This window comes from Hylaeus anthracinus, unplaced genomic scaffold (genome assembly GCF_026225885.1).
Source record: "Hylaeus anthracinus isolate JK02 unplaced genomic scaffold, UHH_iyHylAnth1.0_haploid 11989, whole genome shotgun sequence".
NCBI lineage: Eukaryota > Metazoa > Arthropoda > Insecta > Hymenoptera > Colletidae > Hylaeus > Hylaeus anthracinus.
Genome location: NW_026534337.1, coordinates 9,959,184 through 9,982,413, shown reverse-complemented (window position 1 = coordinate 9,982,413; position 23,230 = coordinate 9,959,184). Strand labels below are relative to the sequence as shown.

General features: G+C 44.2%; 1 protein-coding gene across 1 annotated transcript in view; it reads right to left on the bottom strand.

Annotated features, from left to right (window-relative positions):
- LOC128887947 (uncharacterized) overlaps positions 1-23,230 on the bottom strand; it is a 478,906-nt gene that overhangs the window by 41,548 nt on the left and 414,128 nt on the right. The window contains exon 2 of the mRNA XM_054144471.1: positions 4,607-4,758. The gene's annotated coding sequence lies outside the window, so the exon portion shown is untranslated. The remainder of the gene's footprint in view (positions 1-4,606; positions 4,759-23,230) is intronic.

Here is a 23,230-nt window from a genome sequence, read left to right as displayed (position 1 = left end):
CACCCGATAACGGGGAGAGAAAAAAAACATCGCGTGAATAATAATAACCGGAAAGCTGTGGGCATGTATTTTAATACCTCCCCTGGCACGGTTTATTGACTGTTGTCGCAAATATCCAACACCGTATCGAGGTGGCATTGTTGTCCATCGAGAAATTCGCGAACACGTTCGCGAAATAATATCTCGTGCAAACAAAGCGCGAAACGATCGATCCCAGTTTGGTATCTTCAGCAAACGTCAATAAAATCGTGCGATCCCGTAGTTCACGAAACTTCAAAGAGGATCGAGGACGGTCGAAAGGAAGATTATCGAGCAACCCGATCGAAGATTACTCGTGGGTTCGCCGAAGACTCGTAATCGTTGGGTCGAACGCTAATTACATATTCCTATCCTTTACCCTCGCCTCTTTCCTTTTCTTTTTTTCTTTTACGAGCAAGTGCACTCACGGTGCCACGACTGTCTGCAAACAAACGCGTTCCCCGTTATCACTGATAACGGTGACGGGGCGACACAGAGGGTCCGGAGAAAGCGATAAAGCCCGCGAACGTCTCGAAAACGCGTCAGGTTTATGCTACCGCGAAACGTCGATTTATAGAACGGTCGCGCAGGTGCGAAGATGCAACTAATATCGGTAATTTCGTAATTGTGGAACCGGCGACTAAGTGCGCGCTAAGTGGGGCCCGCAAGCGAAAGAACTCCGTTCCGGGAACTGCAACGCGTCGGTCACGAAGGCCCAGAGACACGTGTACTTACGCGGGACACGTAACGCGATGGGATCCCTCGATAAAACCGGAGGAAGCCGTTCCCCTAACGTTTTCAGACGCCTCGCGGCGATTTTTCCAAACTGATTCGATGTTACAAGGTCTCGGATCTTTGATCTACTACCGATTGTAGTATATTTTTGGCGAGGGCCACTTGTTGAGACAAGCGCAATGAAGAGAGACGCCCTGATCAATCCTGTGATACTTTATTAATTGTCTGTTTTAGAAAAGGCTATAATATAGATAAGGAACTGTTCCCTGAGCATATCAAAAACTACGTCTGGTTACTCAAACTAAACATCAGTAGACAACTAACAACACAATCAAAGGTTTCTGTAGATAATCACTGGTCTTAATAAATAAAATGTTAAACATAGACAAAATTGATGTCAAAACACTGTTCCAATCCTGCTTCCTCAACATAATTAACCCTTTGCGCTCAGATGCCGAGTATCAGGGGTAGAAGTCTAACAAATTTGGATAATGACACCACCGCGAACACAAATCCTTTATGTTCAAGAAATTTATAAGAATTTGTATGGAATATAATTATTATTTACGGAATAATTCGAAAAAAAGACAAGTTTCCAAAGGGTTAAAATTAAAGAACTCCAAAAAGATGGACCTGACGATTTTCTATAACTCCAAAGACTCGAATTCCAACTCGCGGCACGGAAACGTCGATGGACCCTCGGTTGAGGCCATCAAACCGATTTGGCCAATTATTTCTGTCCACTGTCAGCTCGCTTGGGTCCCGATATTAATTTCCACGTGGACGAAGCTGGACGTAGTCACAGTCTAACGCGCCATAAAGTTTCGTACGAACCGAAGCTGACGATTGCGTAACAGTGTTACTTGGAAGCGGGATCGCTCACCTTCCGGGGAAGCAATTATATCAATCGACGCTGCGAAGGACGCTTGGCCACTCCATAAACGCGGGATCGTAAATCGAAAAGCGGAAACAAGACGCTCGCAAGGGTGTTTGCGGATGCGATAACGAGCTTGCCGCAGCTTAGAGCCAAGCCGCAAAAGCTGCTTGTCTGTCTGTCGCCCTTCGCGACATTGTCTGCTCTGCATCCTTGGATACGTTCGTATATTATTTACGTCTCTGAATTTCCTTTCGAAAACAAAGGCTTTTACAGCACTCTGCTGCGTGGTGATCGATAGAGTGATTGGAGTCTCTGTGTAGGAGTACACGTTTCATTAAAAATGGCTCAATTCGAGCTTGTTGGTATAAAGTTCTTCTGCGATTTATTGGTATGTTTTGGCATACGTTCAAACGCAATACAGTAAAGAGAGCTAGCTAATGAACTAAATTAAAAATCCGAGGATTTTCTGTACCTCTCTTTAAATAAAATCAAGATAACCGTGAGTCTACATTGCCAAACAAAATTTTCATTGTTTCTTTGTTCGAACTCTGCTGCGGATAACCTACGACTGATTCTAAATTACTGTCATTTTATCGTGTGTTATCGCGGTTTCCTGCATTATAATTACTTTGTACAGTAACACTCTGCCTATCGCATTTACCATAATACTTCACAAGCAAGAGCATCGTTGAATTAAAACGCGTTTACGCGAGTCCTGGATGCTTTTCATCGGCGGCGTCCGAAAACAAAAACAAACCTCGCAAATTAAATTCTCTTCGCGTGGGAATTTCCACAAACTCCTAATCCTTCAAAGCATAACTCAGCTTGGAATCCAGGTCGATCCGATTCGCCGAATCACGCTACCGCAACAACGTGCCACAAGGTCGTGGTTTTTGCCCGCGTGGAAGCTTCCGAACTTCTCGTCCTTGATTCAGCCAGAGGGTTTCGTTGCATACCGTGTCGAGGAATAGAAACGATCGGTGGAAAAATGTCGAACGAAAGGGAAAAGAAAGAAGGAGACGCGCGCGAAAGAGTAGGCGCGGAGGAGGAACGAATGCTCGCGTTGTGAGTAAGCCTGTGCGCTCGCAGGTGCATGGGCGCGCATTCCCAGCTGCGAGGGCGTAATATGCAGGTAGACGCGCGGAAATCGCAGATAACCGGCCGCAGTCGAGGTGTATCATCAAGGTCCAATAGATAGGAGCACGGTTCGTTTAGGCAGAACAAAAAGAGTATGATCAGCGAGGCTAATCGTGGGACACGGAGGCTTCTAACGATAACCTCGGAAAACCGGGAACCTGCCCTTGCACGCTAATAAACGGTCTATCGTTTTCAGATAAGGGCTCACGTGTGCTCCGAGCGCGGAATATCGCTACGCCGACCACGTGCGTTCCCTAAAGGATGACTACTTCGCGGTAGATAACGGATTTCCTTCGTTCGACCTTGTCTGAGAACGTGACGTCCTCAACGTATGCGCACCCGTGACGATCGTCGAGCAGGGAAAATGTTTTTCATTAATTAATTGAGAATGGTACCGGCTTTGATGGTGCAAGCTTGGAAAGATGTATATATTTGAAGAGGATGATGGGGTTATTAAAATTCCTAATGACTAATAGCAGTACTTCTGCTAGGTCAGCCGATTAGTCTTTGCTACTCCTTCATTTTGGAATTCCAAACTGGACTGAATTATATAATTTGTCAGAGTCAGGATCAATAATGAAAATTATAAAGATATTGAAAGCAATAGTTTGTTATAACTACATCACAAGAGTAATTATTTTACTACTTCCTACTTTTCATTAGTATATACGTGGTAAAGGTTACTTTAAAATTCTTAATTACTAATAGCATTACTTCTGCTAGGTCAGCTGATTAGTCTTTGCTACTCCTTCATGTTGGAGTTCCAAACTGGACTGAATTATATAATTTGTCAGAGTCAGGATCAATAATGAAAATTATAAAGATATTGAAAGCAATAGTTTGTTATAATTACACCACAAGAGTAATTATTTTACTACTTCCTACTTTTCATTAGTATATACGTGGTAAAGGTTACTTTAAAATTCTTAATGACTAATAGCATTACTTCTGCTAGGTCAGCTGATTAGTCTTTGCTACTCTTTCATTTTATATCTATAATAAAATTATAAAGACAGACCTATTCAAAGCCATTGCTTTTCATTCCAGATTCCTCCGTTGAAAGAGCAATCTCTGACGTTATTCGCGTGCAAAAGTGAATCATCAGGTTTAAATTAACTTTCAACGAAATTGCTTTCGAATAGCTCGAAAAGTGTCCTCTGACTTATTAGCGGGAGAGTTTCGTCTGCCGTTTCGTCGCGCGCGAATTTTTAATTAGGTCACATGTTTGCGCCCTGACGAATCGATCCGGGAGGCAATCTAAGGGAAATGATTCTACGGTTTCCAGTGACGCGTTTCTATATCGACGAATACAAATACCCACGTTCGTTAACAAGTGTCATATGTAGGTCAACGACGACTGTCTATTTCGTGTTCGTGCAAGCAAATGAAGTACAATCTACGGATAGATCTCACACAATCTACGATAAATTACATACAATCAACGAAATATCTGCGTGTAAATACAAAAAACACAATTAGACAGTCTCATGCCAATACACGAATAACGAACCGAAAAATATATTGGAAACAATAACGACGGAAAAATCGCGTACTTCGTTTCTACAAATTTCTAATTATCGATTTTTCACGGAACGTTAAACAGAATCACTACGCTTGGTCTCTGAAGGACAGTTTTCCAATACTGGTAGCGAACGTGTCGAAGCATCCACGAATTCATCCACCCAAAGTCTCCCACACGCGGACGTTTTTCGCGCGATCGATGGCAATCGTGCTTTACCCAACGCAAACACCGCGCTCGCGTATTTAAATACACCCGACCGTGAAGGAAATCTCTGTCGCGACAAACACGTAAATACGCTAAATAAATAGCAAACTCACCAAGATCGTGAAGCGTAGAGTAGTCAGCATACGAAGACAGCGTAGAGCGGAGAGATATCAACAGGCAGTAGTACACGAGGAGATACGGAGAGCGTAGGAGATTGAGGTAGGCACGCACGCAAGCTAATTGTTAGAATGACTGTCGGTGGCTGCTCTAATCTCGAAAAGATTTATCGTAGACGGTCTTGGAGGGACAGCACGGGTGCACAAGCGGGGCACGCGCCTTCGCCACTTTCCCGCCAATGGGAGCCTCGCGTTCGTCGTCTCGCTACCCTGCGCGAACCAATCGTGATGTTACCTGCAAGCCGCCTCCGCTACCATTGGCCGTGATACCAGGCCGATGAGTCACGTCATTTCCATCCGATGGATATCCGGGGACGTATTTTTTTTCGCGTTTCGTGTCCCCGTCGACGCGCTCCGTTTTACGCAGAATCGGGCATCTCCGCTTGCCGCCAGCACGCTCTCTATCCGTGCCTCTGGGCGGAGCGAAATTCATAATCGCAGGGGGCAGGTGCAATCGCGAGAGAATTTGTTTCATATAATATACTGATAAGCGCATTCCATCGCGCGTCGACTCGCCCGTTTCTCTCGCGTGACGGCCATCGCCCGGCCAACTCGCGGAAAATTTTTAATCGGATTCGTTCGTACGCCGGTAGCAAGTACTCCTTGGACTCTCGATTATTATGTTTGAAGAACGTGCCTGTATTCAAAATGTCGAGTTTCTTTGTATTCTATCTGCTGTATTTTGAGTCATTTTTGAGTACAGTAGTTTGCAACTGAATATTTTAGATCTTTCGTATTTTACAGAATATCTGTGATAACACGGATAAATAAATATCGTTTAAATATCACTAGAAGCGTTGCTATTATTTTATTCTCTGCTGGTCAATTTTTAAAAGTTCCAATGTAACGTGGCGCAACAGGTCGACTTCACAGTCGTAATTTTTTGAATTCCCTCGAGAAGAAATAAAAATGTGTAACGAATATAAATTTACAAGTGATACGAATTTACAAATTCAATAAATTCCTCGACAATATTAAGTAATTAATTGTATTCAATCGCCATTTACTAATCACAATTTCACGCGAATTACAATTGCAGTACGAGGTTGGAGTCGCAACTGCTTTCGCCTTGCTTTTACTAGAGATTATATTTTTGTACGTCGTAGGTGTTCAGTCGAGTCGACAACACGGTTATTTACAAGATTCCAGCAATGAGTAATGCGGTTTGTCGACCTTCTGATGAAAGCAGGGTAAGTCGTGTCCGTCGTAGTAACGAGTATATCTACATATTTTGCGATAAAAGGAAGGAAACCTGCCAAGTTGGAAACAATAACTAAAAACGAGCAATCCACTTTGAACTTTTTCTTGAGTATTTTCGTGAGTCACGTTGGAATTGCAGAACATTTCAATAAGAATATAATTAATGTTCAGTATGAGAATAGAAACATGGAGTGATTCATCTAATTTATTGACGACTTGTTCCAGATTCGAAATACTCGAAGCTTTTATTAGTCGTGGAATGTGTTAGAATTGTAGCAAGTTTTTTTTTCATGCACCTTCGTATGCTTATCCGTTAACAGTGTCAACACAGATGTGTGTATTTAGACGATACGGTATCGGAATTGTTTATTCCTTCGACCTCTTGTTGAACTTGTGTTACGAGTGCTCTTTGTCAACCCTATATTGAGATCAGAGCGTATCACTTCTCGAAGCTAAATAGTAATCGAGTATCAAACGAGGGCCTGAGATGATTCTTAGCCAGTCAAATGAAGATCTAAAAAAACCATTTTCAGAACCTACTTTCCAAGGCCTAAAAACAATGGGAAATTAGAATATCCGTTGATTCGTCTGAATCACCAGAAATAATTCTTCTTTTCAGCAAACATTAACACGTACTAGTTTATTCTTTCACGTGATATCTACCCTTCCTCTCTTCGGCCTACTTTTCCTGCTATCTTCGACAATCATATTTTTCTTATCTTACACCTCCCCTCTCCTGAACATAAACGAATTTTCATTTTTACTCTTCTTCCCACGTTTTCCTATCCACGTGCTCGCTCAAAAATCAATGTATCCCCTACAAGCATCCACCTATACAATTTCAAATCGTAACAAGTGCGAAATAACGCCCTTTTGCAATCTTCACGAGTCGATGCAGGTAGCAATCCGTTGAACCTTCCAATGATAACAATAACACCGATCGAGTTACGTAACGCTAAGTGGATTCAAGTAATTCATCGTTCTCGGCGATATCGGGTATCAAACACAGGTGACAGCAAGTCTCGAACACCACGGTCCGTATCCAGCGGATCGCATTGTTTGTGTATACGGTCCGCTATCTGCGACCATTGACTCATCAAGGCGAAAGCCATCGAGAGGAGGGATTCAGCGAAATATCAGCCAGGTTAGTCAGAAGCGAGATGAATCACATGATTTTTCGAAAGAACAGGTTCGTGGCTAGCAACCGTCCGATCCCCAAGCGGTTTTTCAGGCCCCGAAACGCGGTCCTAACCCTGGGGACCCTTCGTTCCCTCCTCTCCGCCCATCCCGCCGACGTCGAGGACCCCTTGGAGCCGCCACGAGCGGACTATGACTGGTCGACAACAGCAGGAAACGAAGCAGTATGACTCATCGACGCTCCGAGGAGCGAATGAACGCGTATGCGAAGACGACGAACTCTTACCGCACTTACGTGCATCGCGTAACCTCATTTCACCGCTGCTCCTGCCCCTCTGGGAGGCGATCACGCGATGTTCGACGAAATTCGCGTGCATCGACCTTCGCGAATCACGCTGCATCCTTTGTGCTCGCGCCACCGCATCCGCGTCGACGTCGAAGGTGGCTGAAATCCTCGCCAATTGCGGGGGATTCGATTTATTATCCTAACTCCTCTTTCTGCGATCTAACTCCACCACTCTATCCGACGGTATCCGCGACGACGGGGATTCAACCTGCGGGATTCAACCTGGGATTATTAATTCTGTTTCTTTGAGGGAATGCGACTACGGGTGTCTCTTTGTGGGCAATTATTGCGTCAGAGATAAAGCTCGTCGAACAAACTCTATCTGAACCGAGGCACGTCTATTCGAACGAATTAATGACAGACAACATTCGCGGCGAATATACTGCAGACGAAGTGGAAGCTATAAAATTCAGCGTAAACAATTACGCAATAACCTTTGGAGCGGCAATGAACCTTGGCATTCTTGTGTTTAAATCGCGATTAATTTTCGTGATGAATTATTGATCAAATTATTAAGCACGGAGGAAAACAGATTTTTCTGTTTCGAAGAAGCTATACCATGTTTGATTAAACGAGTATTTGTACGGGATTTGTTATTCCAAAATGTGCCTTGGTCAAATATTTGTTGTCGCTCGGTATGTGTTGAAGAAAGAGTTCTTTTTGCAGTGATTTCAATCATTTGATCAACGACTGTGTATTTTGACTGTTAAGACTTCTAATCACCTGTTTGAAATTATAGTACTCGTAATTATGAGACACTATGCGTCTAAACACACCCCACGAGAACCTTGAGGGGGCTGGTTTACAAAGCGTAAGCTCTGTTTACAAATCGAAAGTGCGATTGTACAAAGAGATCAGTCAGGGTCTGCCCTCTATTCAACAGGGAAAGCATGCATCGATTTTGAACTCAATACTCGTCGCACGCATGCGTATACCTGACTCTTGTACCGCGAGTTTCGCCTGCAGAGAACGTCTACCAAGTATTCATCTTCCCTTTAATTTTGATAGAACTATCCTATTTTATAAATCAATCGAAACTAAAGAATACAATTTTTTTGTTATGTAGTTACTCGAATTCAAGGGCTGAAACTAACAGTCTCAAGCTACCCTTTTAAGTTTCATTCACTACTACTACCTACTTCGTAGGTTTTGACAGAGAATAATTGTTACCACCTCTACTCTAAAAATTTAGAAGGATTAGAAAGACATCCTCCTGTGTTTAATATCGTTCACCCTTTGAATACAGGTGTATAAGTATAATAAATTAAAATATCCTTCGTTTTGGTAGTTCAACAAACTTTCAGTTTCATCAGGATTCACTTCGCGGATGTTCCATGTCAGTTTCGTTAAATCTCTCAGAGTACCGCGGAAATGACCGTCACTTTCGGCCGTCGAGTGTACGAGAAAATCTTTTTCGAGGAAGAAGAGGTGCACGACCTCAGGTGGGCCTTGTTTTCGTCGGGCGACGTTCACCTGTTAACGAGCCTCGGCGGGGGCGGATGGATCGCGGCCGGAAGTGGGCCAGCGAATAATTTCGCAATAAGGCGATTCTAATCGCGCGCGATCTGCGTTGCAAAAATCTCATTAACGCGTTCACTCTTCAAGCGGTGCCTTCACTTACACGTTCAGAATGACAGCTCTTCTTTCAAGTGCAGCGAAGGTATTCAGTTTTAATTTAAAATTATTTGCTGTCGTACATAGGTGCAATGACTGTAGTGTCTATCTAACATTGTAAGCTCTATTGCAATACGATAATTGCGGTGTTGTGATTGCTCAGGTCTGGAATATTCAATAGAACGTAGAAATAAATCGTGGATTTGTTTGAACGCACTGCATACACTGTAAACAAATGATTATACGACAAATATTTATCATTCCCTGTTTGTACAAAAGTGTGTAGTCTTTCTTTTCGATAAGAAATATTTTAACAATAAACGCAGTTTCAGAGGTATTTGCAAAGAGTTATCATTTTGCATCTGTGATGAGCTGTGATATAGTGACCATGGAAAATATGAAGTGACTATGGACATGCCTCGAAAAATGTAGGTACTAAACAAAAATCAGCTCGTCAAGAATTTTACTACGGTGTCCAGTGCATGTCGCTCTGGAGCGACTGGACTAAGTGGGAATCGCGTTTAATCCGAGGAAGCGGGGCAGGAAACGGCGAAAACAATTTTTCACGCGGGATGGCCCGCTCGCATCGGGCTACGATAAAACCGATAACGCGGCCGACGGGTTATAAATGTTGGCCGATAAATTTCGCGAGGGCCGCGGGATCTTTTTCCCCAGAAACGAAGAATAAAGGGAGCCGAAGTGGCAGCGCGCGACACGCCGCTTAAATGGAAGCCGTCCGAAAATTTACTCGTTTATCAAGCGTTATGGGCATCCCCGTACTGCATACGATCTATTGTCCCCGAGGCATGAGAAATTTCGCCGTATTATGCCTCCCTGGGTCGGCTTCAATCCTTTTAATAGCAAGCGTAATTTAAATCTCTCGATGTCGCGAGATCGCGAACCTTGCTAAACGTAAAATTTTTAAATGAATTCATAAATCTTCTGGAGAATTGAACTGTGTCTCTTATTAATAATTCTTCTTACAATTTTGATCTTAGCATGCATCGATTTTCGAGCCTTTCGATTTAATATCGATGCAATTACACATTTTTGGAATAGATTATTAGGCCTCAAGATTTTACAGAGTTTAGAAGAGGATTTTCTTTATTAACCACTAGCTTTTCAGATTTAATTTCTTTGGAACTCGAAGTGTCAAAAAAATGTCTGTCGGTGAGGCAAAGATGACCTGATTCTCAAATCTCAACGTAGAGATCTCATTTTCGAAGTCAATCTGAACTTAGTATTCGTGGCAATAGAATGTAAGCATCTCGAGTTGCTGGTAGATACCAGAAAAAGATCCCTCGAGTGCAAAGGGTTAATATTATATCGAGGCAGTTACACAGGCCAACATTAACTTCTGCGTGCTATTGAAAGGTGCATTCAAAACGACCCCTCCGAACAAATTGAATTTGAATTAAGAAGCTTAGAAATAGGTTTCAGGTAGGTACAGTGTGAATCAGAGATATCACTTTCACAAGAACTCTACGTCAGGTGTATCGAGAAACTCGTCGAGCACTCTTTCCTTTCCGAATGATCTCAAATCCCCAACGAATTTTCCGTCGAAAAATCTCAAAGGCCCCGATCCGGCGATCGATAGGCACAAAGTATATCCATAAATCGCTGGGACAGCGGCTTGGATCGCGAAGCGGTCGGGCGTAGAGCCAGACAGTCGCCAGGCAGACAGACACCAGACGGACGGTGAGAGTCTTTTTTTCCACCTCTTTAAGGCCGACCATAATGCTCTTATTGGCATTGGCATTGCCCTCGTCTCCTTCCCCAGGAGCACGTTTCGTCCATCGTGCCCCTCTTCTCTCCATGGTTTCGTTTTCTACCGAGCCCCCGGGGTTTCGAAATTGTACTTTTTATTGGACTCGCGCGAATGATTTGCGAACGACGCAAGACTCTCCCGCCAGTGTTTACGGGGCGCTGATTAAATTTGGCCCGGGCTACCTTCATAAATAATTCAGAACGAAATTTCGCGAGATACATGGCCGCTAACGCTTATCCGTCGACGATCGGGCGACGATAAAGCCTCCTATCCGGGACGGGATCTGGTTTCTTTTCCATCGACTAAGCTCCTCTTTACAATCTGCGAACGGTAATTGCGCCGAGTAAATTGGATGACGGGTTGTTTCCGATGAAGGGTGTCATCCATCGATGTCACTTCTAAAGCGCGTTTCTGCAGAGTAACGTTCCTTGGGAGCTGATAGTAGATCGAGATTGTATAAATTCTAGCTTTGGTCTTTTTATCGCGTGATGATTGCTCGAAAGTTCCTTCTTTCGGAGAAGTCAGTGTGGTAATCTTTCGGTGGTGATAGTACATATCGTAGTCGACAATAGCCGACAGAATGCCTAGCTACACCTCGTGGCTTTCATTTCGAGAATCGTTAGAAGCCGGCAGTTGACCACGGGCCGTTGGGGAATAAAGATTTGTTTTTGTTAGAAACTTTTATTTCAATTTCCTGAAATATCTTCACTACAATATATAGATCATTCTAGCTGCACGGTCTTCTCACCGTGGAGTAACTTCCTACCGTGTTTGCAACGTTGTTTACCAGAAGCTTCCTTCTCGCAAATAATCGAGTTCCAAGCTAGTTTTTCGAGTATACATTTTGTAGTTTTTAGATCTAGATTGGACCAGGTTGACGCGCTTCAGGTGGTGTCCGGACGAAGAGGATTCCCAACGACGCAAATGACAGGTCCTACCGCTCCCCCTCGTCCTTTTTCACAGGTCGACCCACGTGTTGTTTTCTACGAGCCCGGACCTGGTTCGAGCGTGTGCACCTGCGAGTCGGAGCAGGTCCCAACAGGTCCGTGTGGCTCGGATTCCCCTGGCCTGACTTTTCTTACCTGTTCTCGGTTCAGTGATCCGTTTTCGTAGAATTCGTCGATTTTCGAAAACTGGAGAAACCACGGGGCGTGGCGCTTGCACCGTGATTTCTATTTGCATTCGTGGCTACCGGCGCGCAAGGGAACACTTGTTTCCGATGATAATGGGCCGCCTTTGTTTGGGGTTCTACAGAGTGGTTTTCACGGGAACTCGGGGAGAAACAATTTTTAGTGGCCTTACTGTTAAGGGACAATTGTTATAGGAATGTAGAAAATGCAAATTCTCGATGACAAGAGAAGCTAGATACTTCTTAATTGTTTTCAAAGTAAAGAATACAGTGTCTTATACTAATAAGAAAAATTATCATTTCAATCATGGCATCCCCTTTCCAGGAGAATAATTCTTGTAACAAACATTTTGACGTTCTATAATAAATAGATATTCTAAAGTTTCCTAGTTTTACACAATTATGACAAGAGAAACTAGAATGTTCTTAATTGTTTCCAAAGTAAAGAATACAATGTCTTATACTAATAAGAAAATTTATCGTTTCAATCATGGCATCCCCTTCCCAGCAAAATCATTTTTGTAACAAACATTCTGACGTTCTAAATAGACAACATATCCTAGTTTTACACAATTATTCCTAAAACATCCTCGTAATTTCATCCAACTTCACCTTGTCAACGAAGCACACAGTGTGGTTTACGACACCCCGCGGAAGAGTATCTCCATCGTTATCTTCCCATTGCACTTGTAAACTGTTTTCATAATCTTTTGACATCGGATAAACCAGAATCTTTTCCCATCGCATTGAGTGACTCAATTTGAGTCACGAGAGAAAAGTCAAGGAAAGAATTCATCGCGCTCTGACTAAAGCGTCGGGTATTCGCTGTAAGTTCCCACGGGCTAGGAAAACAACGCCGAGGAAGAAATCCAGAAGCCGTGTCTCCGCGACGCGACGGAAGGTCGCCCAGATAAAGGTAATCTACAGATAAGAGTGTAAATTTGCGGCCGCGAGATTTATGGAGTTGGATCAGCGCCAGAGCAAACCGTGTCGAAGAGCTCTTATATCGATCGGTAATCCGTTGTAGCCGCGGTGAAAAGTCGATCTCAGAGGTTGGCAGGCACGTGACCTATCTAAAAATCTCGTCTCTGGCTCAGGCTTCCTCGCGAGCGGGACAAATGTCCTCCTTGCGTTGGCAAACCAAGGGAAACCTCATAAAGATAGCCAGAACAATATCAAATGCTCGAGGTATTCGAATAGCTATTATACAATATTTAATTTGGCTTTTTGAGAGGGATTGTGGAGCAGAATATTTATGAAGATTAAAAATTGCAACGGTAAAAGCATAATTTGTGATATGTGTTAAGAAATATTGTTTAGATTGAAGCTGATTGATAAGCACACTGGAAATATTGATTACTTTTTAACCACTTTTAGACTTGAATTATTTTTTTTTTTCGTAGTAATGTAATTTAATTTTTGATATTGGTCTTTCTTCGTGTGCACAAATAAGGACATTCGTCTTGTAGACGCTAGGTCTGAAAGGGTTAAGTACATGAAACAACTTATTTAAAATATTTAAAAGTCAAGATACAAAGATTAATTAGGATCACAATACTCCCAGTTAATTCGTTTCCTAGAACTCGATGTATCAATAAGAACAAGTATCTTAGAATATAAAACAAATCGCATTATGTATAAACTCATGTAACACCACATGGCTCTCGGTATAGAGAGTTCCATTTGAATTTAAATAAAAAAGAAAATAGGATGAAATACCTATTGGCAAGCATCACTCCCCATAAAATAAATTTCTTTTACATTTTTCCAGATTCCTCGAAAGATCCAAACTTTCTAAATATATTAATTTCTCTTCTCTATTTTGCCACACGCGAAGGAGTCTGAATCTCGACAAAACGTGAAAAGTAACCCTAATCGCTTCTATCGTTCGAATCGAGGGAAGCATCGAAATCCATCATCCGAACGTCAGAATTGGTGGCTCGAGAAGGATACTTTCGTCCAAGCTTTCAGGGATATCTGCCCACCGAAGCTTCGAAACATCGTCTCGGGTCGCTTTTCAGTTCTAATTTCTTCCCCCTTGCGGTTCGGTTGGGAACACTTGTGTAAACGTGACCCAGAGAGGAGTTGACCAGAGGAGAGAAACAGGAGAGGATCCGAGTGTCCCCTTGCAGAGGGAGGAGGACAGCCGTTGGGAGATCTCTCCGAGTCGTAAAAGCTTTCGTGAGGATATCTCTTCAGGACCGCGTTGATGGTTCCTTCGCATCTGGCCTTGCCTTTTCTGCTTCGTTTTCATAGGATCCGCCACGTGAAAAGATCCCTGGGCCTCGTCACGTAATAAATGGCGTGTGGGGGCCCCCGAAAACTGGTCCCACTCCGGTGCCACTATCTTTATGGGATCTCCTCGTGAAGGTGGACAAAAAGGAACCCCCTCCTCCTTCCCTCGCTACGTCTCGGAACGAAGGGGACCCTGGTTCCTGGAATTCGTCGAGGTTTTCTGAGACTTTTGTGCCCCTTACCGCGAACCACCGACGCTGTGGCCGCCTCTCCGACATCGAAGGGAAAAGCCTCGGAGCTGGAGCGCCTCCGATGGCTTCTCCAAGCTCCCAGACGCGGACGTCAGTCGTTCGTCGAACGAATTGCAGCAGGTGACGGGCATACGTGGAAAAAGGAATGCAGACTCGCGGAGGGGAGAAACGCAAAGACGTGTTTCCGCGCGAGGGGGACCTTGTGCACGATTAATTCTCTTTGTGAGGAACGTCTCTAACTTCGCTACTCGTCTTGCATGATGATTAATGGATCCACGCAGCCTCGCTCGTAACGGTTTCGTCCTCTGTTTTTCGTCGTATCGGGTCGTTAACGCGATGTTCTGCTAGCCTTAGCCTGCACTGTTGGCGTTTCGCCGCGATCCGATATTAATTTACGATTTTACACTGTTTTAAAGAAGGGGTGTTATTTCTAGAATTACTTTACTCATTTAAGTATGAAATGCTAGATGATTGACTTCGCACACCGAGAAGATAAATAATTTACGAGACACGATTCCCCCAGCTTCCTCGAGAGACGAGTAAATTGGGGACGCCGATTGCATATCGTGTTTCGTCCGCAAAGCTATTCAGAAACTCTCCAAAACCGACGTTGCCCCCCCTCCCCCCTCCCCCCCCGCGCCCCCCGAAAACAATGGCTCCATCGGAACGAATCACCCCAAACGGAACGACTGGGAACGCAATTCCGAAAGCAGGTCCCCAGGTCGTCCGGAATCACTATGTTTCGCTGCCACTGGCCCGAGAGTCTACGGAACCCTGTGCAGTCCCACATAAATTCCCCTTCACGGGGGAGGGTTCGCACGAAAGCAAAAATTAGGCCATTAGAGGATCGACTGGAACGACACGCGGCGTCGTTCGTGCTCGCTGGCTGGGTAACCTTGGTGCGTCGCGATCAAACAGAAAAAACATCCAGGCAGAGCCACGGGGAGTCGCGGGGGTAGAATTAGGGCAAGTTAGAACGGTGGTTAGCGTGGGAGGGCGAACGACTAATCACAGTAATTTCGTTATGGGAGCCACCAGGAACGGGGTTCGACTCGCTGCTCCTCAGCGCGGCGCATTTTAATAAACGCGAGAAGAGACCAAGAAAGGGGAAGAGAGACGAAGAGGGGAGGGAAGAGAGAGTGTGGGATCCTTTATTCCACTGGAAGGACGAAGAAAGAGGACTAATGGGAGGCCTGGTGGGAGAATCGAGCCCCATGGTGTTGCCGTATGGGAAATCGCCCGCAGCCATGGTCAACGCGCGCATAATCGGTGGGCGTTGCAAAGATTATTACGGGAAGCCAAAAAGTAATGATGAATTATTCTAACTCCGCGCTGCACCCGCAACGAGGAAACCCTCCCCTCACAGAGGGCGGGGGGGAGCCAGAGACGTTCTTTGACCCCTGACTGCAACCAGGGAGACGCAGGTATAAATACATCCTATGGAATCGTTTACCCGCTCTGGACCCCCTCGAGGTCTGCCTGGAAAGGGTGCCCCACACGAAATTACGGGTTCGCGAGCCTCGCGGCCGTTCTTCTTTCCTGGAAAACTTTTCTTCGCTTCGTTTTCTCCGTTTGATAATTGGTGCGACGCGTTGCGTTTGGACCTTGTTCATTTTCTGAGGGGCACAGGTCCTGGAACTCCAAGGGACTTGGGAGTCCTGGGACTCTGGGTTTGATTCGGGTGGTTAGCGTTTGAACTAGAGGGAGATCGAGACTTAGGCAACCACGATACATTGTAATCAAGTTGATGATATTAACCCTTCGCACTCCAAACAATTTGCACGTAGTCAACTCCGAGACCATTTTTCTTAAATTTCCGAATTATGGAATGAGCACGATAAACTCTTTGCAGTTTGTTAAATTGTAAAGTTAGTTTTAGAATTTTACACTTTTATTAACCAAACATTATCATTAACAAATGATGTTTGAATGGAAATAGTGTCCTTCATTATTTATACGAAGTTGTTTCAAACAAATAATGGAAAGTTAACGTATTTTTTAATACCTTAAGAATACGCTTAAGAATATCGATCTTACAACCAATTGAATGTAGACACCCATCGTTTATTGAAACTTGATGATAAATTGTGAACGGTGACACTGGTCGCAGGAGTGGAACTCCTTCGAGTGTCTGAGCAGTACAGGTGGCCTTAGGCAAAGGATTGAAAGCTCCAAGTGTAGGTGAACATTGCTACTGCACCCTTGCTATCCAACTTCTTTAAAGAGGTACGAACGCACTGAACGTCACGCCGCCATTACTCAATCTTTCCCGTCCAAAATTTTCCTCAACCTCCCTCAAAGTTTGCACTTCAGAACGACGTAAATTGCAACGATATACCCTTAACCTTGTTCCCGCAAAAAATTCCGAGAACACGACTTATTTTTCAATCCCTCCTCGAAACGCAACTCAAGCGCCTAATGAAATACCTTCTTTCCTTCGATCTTCAACCTTCGAGACACGTGAACGACGTTGCCTTCGACAAATCTTCCGATTCATCGACCGTAGGAAACTGATAATCCCAGGGCGCGCGGGTGCGGCACGGAGCAGAAGCGCCGACCGTGTTTCGGAGCGGAAAAAGCGTACAGAGGCAAATAAAGTCCTCGTTAATCCAGGACGATGCGAGAGTCCCGTAGAATCCTCTTTGGATGAAAGTATTAAGGGAGAGGAAACGAGCGGGCACGACGATTTCTGTTTTCGTTTTTTTCGTTCGGACACGATGATGAATAATTAGAGAGTTATCCCGTGCGGCTCGTTCTTTTTCTCCCCGTCGTCCCTGACCCCGCCAGGATCCGCGAATACGGTGGCTGAAACCGTCAGGACTCGCGCAGTCCGCCTGCAGGGCTACGTTCACTCGTTATCTCGTTGTTTCCGCGGCAAAGGGAGGGGGCCGAGGGGCGGAGGGGGGCGCGGGGCTGTTCAACCAGAAAAATGAACAGTGTCGCGTAGTGAATTCGAGCCCCGTGGCCCGCTTTACACGCTGCGATGCTCGAGGAAACCTTATCGCGGGCAAACAAGCACGACGGGGACATTATTTTCATAAAAGTACAACGACAAGGGCCGACCAACAAATTATTAGTTCCATCGTTATGTTTTTGCAACTGTGCAGACCGAACTCAGTAAGACTGAGATCGCCCAAGGGTTATGAATAAAAATTAATTTGGTTTTAAAAAAGAAGTATTGTTTCAGCGAGTAAAACAAAAAGTTGAGAAATGCGATGAAATAATTGTTTATTAAAGTTCCATTTAGAATATAAATTCAAATAAATATTGTAGAATGAATAAATACAGATGTAGCTTTCATCTAACGGTATACAAAATTGATAAGAAAGAATAGCCAAAAAATAATCTTCAGGAATGTTACAAATTAATTTGCTTAATATCTTCCTTTGGATCAACTAATCCTCCACTCACTGCAAGTCGAGCCCAAGGAAAAGAGTAAAATAAATTCCTCGAGTCGAAAATAATTGAAATTGGAGTTGGATTTGCGTTTGGAAGAAGCTGGGAGCGTTGATTGCGACAGGATCGTTGCATTCCGCGGGCCAGGTGGTTGCACGATCAAGGACGCGGGCGCGAAAGCAGCGATTGTTATCGTCACGGACTAGACAACGGCGAATCACCGCGGGATTGTGTCACCTGCGCTTCTGGTTGGTCTCGGGCGACTTATGCGTCACGATTCGGTTCCGTCATGCCTAAGGAGCAACGTCTGATTGTGCAACGGTCCCCATTTTATTAAGAGGCTCCGGGAGTGTGCTTTCGCCAAACGAGCACTCGCCTAGTGGTCCCTCTTGTGCTGTCGGGACTGAAAAGCCGTGCGGCGAGGGGGCGAGGCAAGTGGCGACGAAGAGGAAGGATTGAATAGTGAATCATACCTTGCTCTCCCGACTTCGGAAGCCTCTGTAGTAATTCCCGCGGCGGTAATTCATCGCCGTTTCGTAATTTCGGGAAATTGGCGAGAGAACGCGACGATACTGGAATATGAAATCTCAGAGGCCAGAGACGCGAGCTAATTCTGAAAGGGGAGGAATAGAGAACGAAAATGGGAGAATCTCGACGGAGTTCAACATCGTCTGTTTCCTTCATTTTTAAACTAATAAGATGAGGAATCGAGTCGTTGAAATACAAATTGTACGATAGAGAATTTTGACAGAGACTTTGTCTTCTGACTTGGGCATTCTTATACTGATGCAATGACAAAGTACAAGATCAAGATTAAAGTATTTTATTCGTGGAACATCTCGGTTCAGTTCTCATCTTTTCTATTGGAAACTAATTTCTACAATTCTATTTGACTCTTTTGTTACACCTGAACGCCTTCTACTCATAAACAAGCCAAACTCTCAAAATGACGCAGACGCAAATTAATTTGAACGAAAGGAACATACACGTAAAATAAATCAGCCTAAGAATATCCTGAACGTTGTACAACTCAGAAATTTACCAAGGCAATCTCGAAATACCAATATCGAATCCAGAGCCAGCCAATATTTTCTTGCAAATATCTGAGAGGACTGTGAGCATCTCGCCTCCGAGTTCACATGCAAATTCCGTCGATTGGATCGACAGCATCGGCCAAAGAAGCTTGGCGACGCGAAAGAGACACCGTGAAGTAGGAAAGACGCCACTGACAAGAGACGTCGTCGACGCCATCTGAATCATTCTCGTCGCAAAATGATATTAATTTGGCTCCGTTCTCCCAGCAAGCATCGTGGAAAGATACTCTCGGTCGGTTTGCTACTCGCTTCTCGAGCGCACTCGTGCTATCGGGCAAAAAATGTTATCCTCGCCACTGGCTTTCGGTTTTCGCGGGACCGATGAACACGATTAACCAATTAGCGGTGCCGTTCTCCTTGTTCTACGCGTGGCAACTTTACATCGTCGTCGCCAAGTTTTACGAGGCGTTATTTGGGGAATGGCCTCTTGGAATTCCAGTCGTCGAAATGGTCCACCTTTTTGCTACCGTGTGGACCTTTTCGAGATGAAAGTTGGGACTCCATGATTCTTCATCTTACGCAAAACCTTCTTCTTTATCTCAGTGCCTCAGTTTTAGAACGTTTATTCGAACGTTTGCCATTTTTGTCTGAATCAAAGGTGCGAGGTGAGTAGGTAAGGTGTACACCTTGCGTGTTGAAGTTAATTCTTCCAACATGTTGCAAAGCGTAATCTAAAATACACAAATGTTCACTATTTTCCTCGCCCTCGGTTTCCCCCTTTCGAATTTCACGGTTCCGCCTTCGAGCACCTGAGGTCACGAGGGATTTTTGACTGGCCATTAATCCTCGACATAGGGTCGACCCCCAATCGAGAATTGGATGGAATATCTCCTATTTATAGGAACATGTGTCAATACTGGTGATAATTTGGCTTGCTGTAGGTGCGTTTGTAGATGATAATAAAAATTCGCGTAGCGTAAGTAGGTGGCATTAGAAGCAACAACGTACAAGATATCTATTTATAGCTGGAAAGACAAATTATCCAAGCCGGTGTGTATATATCATAACCAACATGGGTTATTTGTCATCGACGTTTTACGACAAATAGACTCACCTCGATGAAAAAGACAATTAATGATGGGTCTCGTAGAAGCGGTTGCAACACGTGTAGCTCTCGATCGAATATGGCTAGGTAGGATGTGTTTTTTTCCTTCGCTTAATTAAGAAAGTTCTCCTTAACAAGGGGCCGATTCCTCTCGATATTTCCGATCGATCGGGATCTACACGTGTCACCGTCGTTCTTGCAACGTGTTTCGATATAATTACTAAAAGTATTGTACAATTAAACGAACGTACTCTTTCTTAAGGCAACAATTATCTACCTCACAAGGGGTCCCACAGAAGGCCTTAAAGTTAGAGCAATGTCGCGATTCCTAAAATGAATTTCGTCAAAAGTGCTCATAGCAAACCTGGATTCGTGAAGTGCCGCAACGCGTGTCGCCTGCATCGATGACTCACGGCCGATCAGTAGCGAATTCTCGTAGTACGTTGACCTAGACACCGGTTTCTCTACTATGCGACTATTTAACACGTGCGTCGGTCAGGTGAAACCACGACGCAGGTAAAGGGGGAGGCCGGGGAGGGGGTGCAGAGCAATTGGAAAGGTAGAAAGAAGTCGTAGAGGAGGGAGAGGAGAAAGAAAAAAGAGCGATGACTAAGAGACGAGCACGTGGAGGAGCCGCGATGCACCGTTAAGGGGGTGGCTCTGAGAAGGGGCGGGCCACCATCATCGACGATCATCGTAGCCACCAGCTAAGGCCCCGATGAGTCATTGCGACCGTTGGCGTTGGTCTACCCAACGAAGAAACGACGAAAGGCCCCAACAGGGGCGCCTCCGACGCGGAGCAGACTAGCTAACCTTGTTAGACCTCGTATACACCTTGCACGATGCTGCTAATTATTCCGTGTACAAGACACGCCGTGTGTCCCGCGGAAACTCTGTCTGGTTGCGATAGGCTTGTAAACAACGAGCTCCAAGGTGCAATGGACCGATGCAACCGCGAGAATTCGATTGCTCGAGAGCAGGTCCATTACAAGACGCAGAAAGGGGCCATTCTGCAAATGTTCGGTTTGGAAATATTCCTAGGCTCTTCTTTTTCACTGTTTCCTTTAGATATTATCAACGTGACCTAGATCATCGTTTTAAATCAGACTCACATACGCGCCAAGCTTAGAAACTGCAATTTCTTTACGATGATGACTGATTAAACCGTTCTCACTTCAATCTAGGCTACCTTTCACCTAGGTGCATGTATGGATAAAAGTGTACTTGAGTTGTACAGTCTCCTATGGCCTACCAAAATATATACAATACCACATATATCAAAATCTATCAATGTATTAAAAGAATAAATCGAAAGAATGTCCTAGTTCCATAAACCCTGAAACAAGCCAGTATCAAATTGTTCTCAAATTAAATTTCAACCGAGTAATTAAAAAACCAAATTGAAAGAATCTAGCACCATTAATTACGCAAGGATTAGATCTCATACAAACAAACCCTGAAAGAACCAAGCGTCAGATTGCTCTCGAATTAAATTTCAACCGACTACCACGTTCTCCCAGTCGCAACATTTCTCTTGTAAAACGTTTAATTTTGCTTGTACCCCAGCATTAGGACAGAGTTTTGGCTTAATAGTGCCCCGAGCGCAGTGGACCAAGCCGGAGTGTAAACCGCAGCCGATTCATGGCAACTTTGCCCAGCGGAGCCTGACGTCCACGCACGCTCAAAATAATGGATCGCGGAAACGTGGCCGGATACTGCAACAGGTGAGATAAGGGTGGCCAAAGATGCGATCTAGCGAAATTAGAAAGTACCCAGAGCCCCGATGTCCCGATAACGGCGATGCTATTTTTGTCGAAGCCGAGTGTATCGAGTATTTTGTCGTGGCTACTTGGCGAATGCTAATGGGCGCGAAACATGACTCACTGTGTTTACTGTTCTATTATCAGGTAATGGATTGTAGATCTATCACTTTCTATTTGAAGTCGATGCATATCTGAAGCCGGTACGCGGCTCGGGTTACATGGTAAGCTTTATCGTTAGGATGGAGAACGATACCCGACCGATTTAATGATGAAATATAAGTAGGCACTCGCCTAAAACAATGATAATCGCCGGAGGAAAGAACCAGAATGAAACGTACAACGCGATCGTATCGCTTCGTCCACCTCGTGTATCTCCCGATGTTACTTTCCTCCCGTCATCGTTACGCAACGCTTTATTCGACGAACACATGCATACAGGGTGGCCCGTTTCAAAGTTTATCGAGAGCACGTAGGCTGGAATTTGCAACGATTTACTTTTGGAGGATAAAGGAACTTCGAGGAGATATTTCGAATACTCGAGTCTTCTTAACGAAGCTTCGGATCGCAAAATGGGAAATAGCTTCTCAATTCACATTGGAGCGAGACACTATATGCCCCATACGCTCCAAGCATTATGAAACTATACTTTTTTAAACACGCTTCATTATTATCCTTTCAAGATTTTGGTTTGTTAATTCGCCGTATATAATGATACCTTGGATAAATTTAAATACACCGTGCAATATGTATTAGTATTATTTCCTTGCTTCGCTCAAATATTCCAGATGCAGTGATTAATATGAATAATGGATCTATTGTATGTCCATTTAGAGATTAAAACGTGCCACCTTGTATAGGAAACGCCGCAAATTCATAGCTGCCGATGGTCTCACCCGCGGAAAGGAGGGACGGATTGCGTAAAAGACGGAGGACGCGAGGCCGACGTCGATGGAAAAATCGGGGAAAAAGGAGGCCGCAGTCATTCAACAATGTCACCCCGCCGCGACCCCGGGAAATAAATGAAATGCATTTCTATGGAGTGCATACTTCGATACTCGTCGGACTATTAATATTTCTATGACAGCTTGACTAATGATCCTCAATACCGTAACACGGCTTTGACATTACGAGATTAAAATCTCGCGGATGAAGGAAAAAAAATGATAGCACTGCGGGGGAGGGCGGGGAAAACTTTTTAGCGACTCAATAAGATTGCAAGGTTATTCGCGAGGATACCGAGGATAGCATGGTTGAGCGAAACACGGATTAGGATGTTTGATGGATGAGAACCGAACATCGTTTACAGTGTAGATTAGAATAAAGAACTTCTGTTTTTTTTTTTTTTTTTTAAATTAAATTATTAATTTTGATGAGCAAATTCTATGAGTTTATTACGAGGACAAAAGGTAAGGTCGACCTAGCCTAGAATAATTACATGAAGACACAAAATGTATGAAAAAAGTCCCTCCACCTAACGAAAAAATGTTGTTTCGATCTAAACTCGATAACTTCCAGGGCAAACCGTGTATTACTTCAAAATCTCACGTGAAACCGGTGACCGTCAATATTTATTTGGTCGTTTC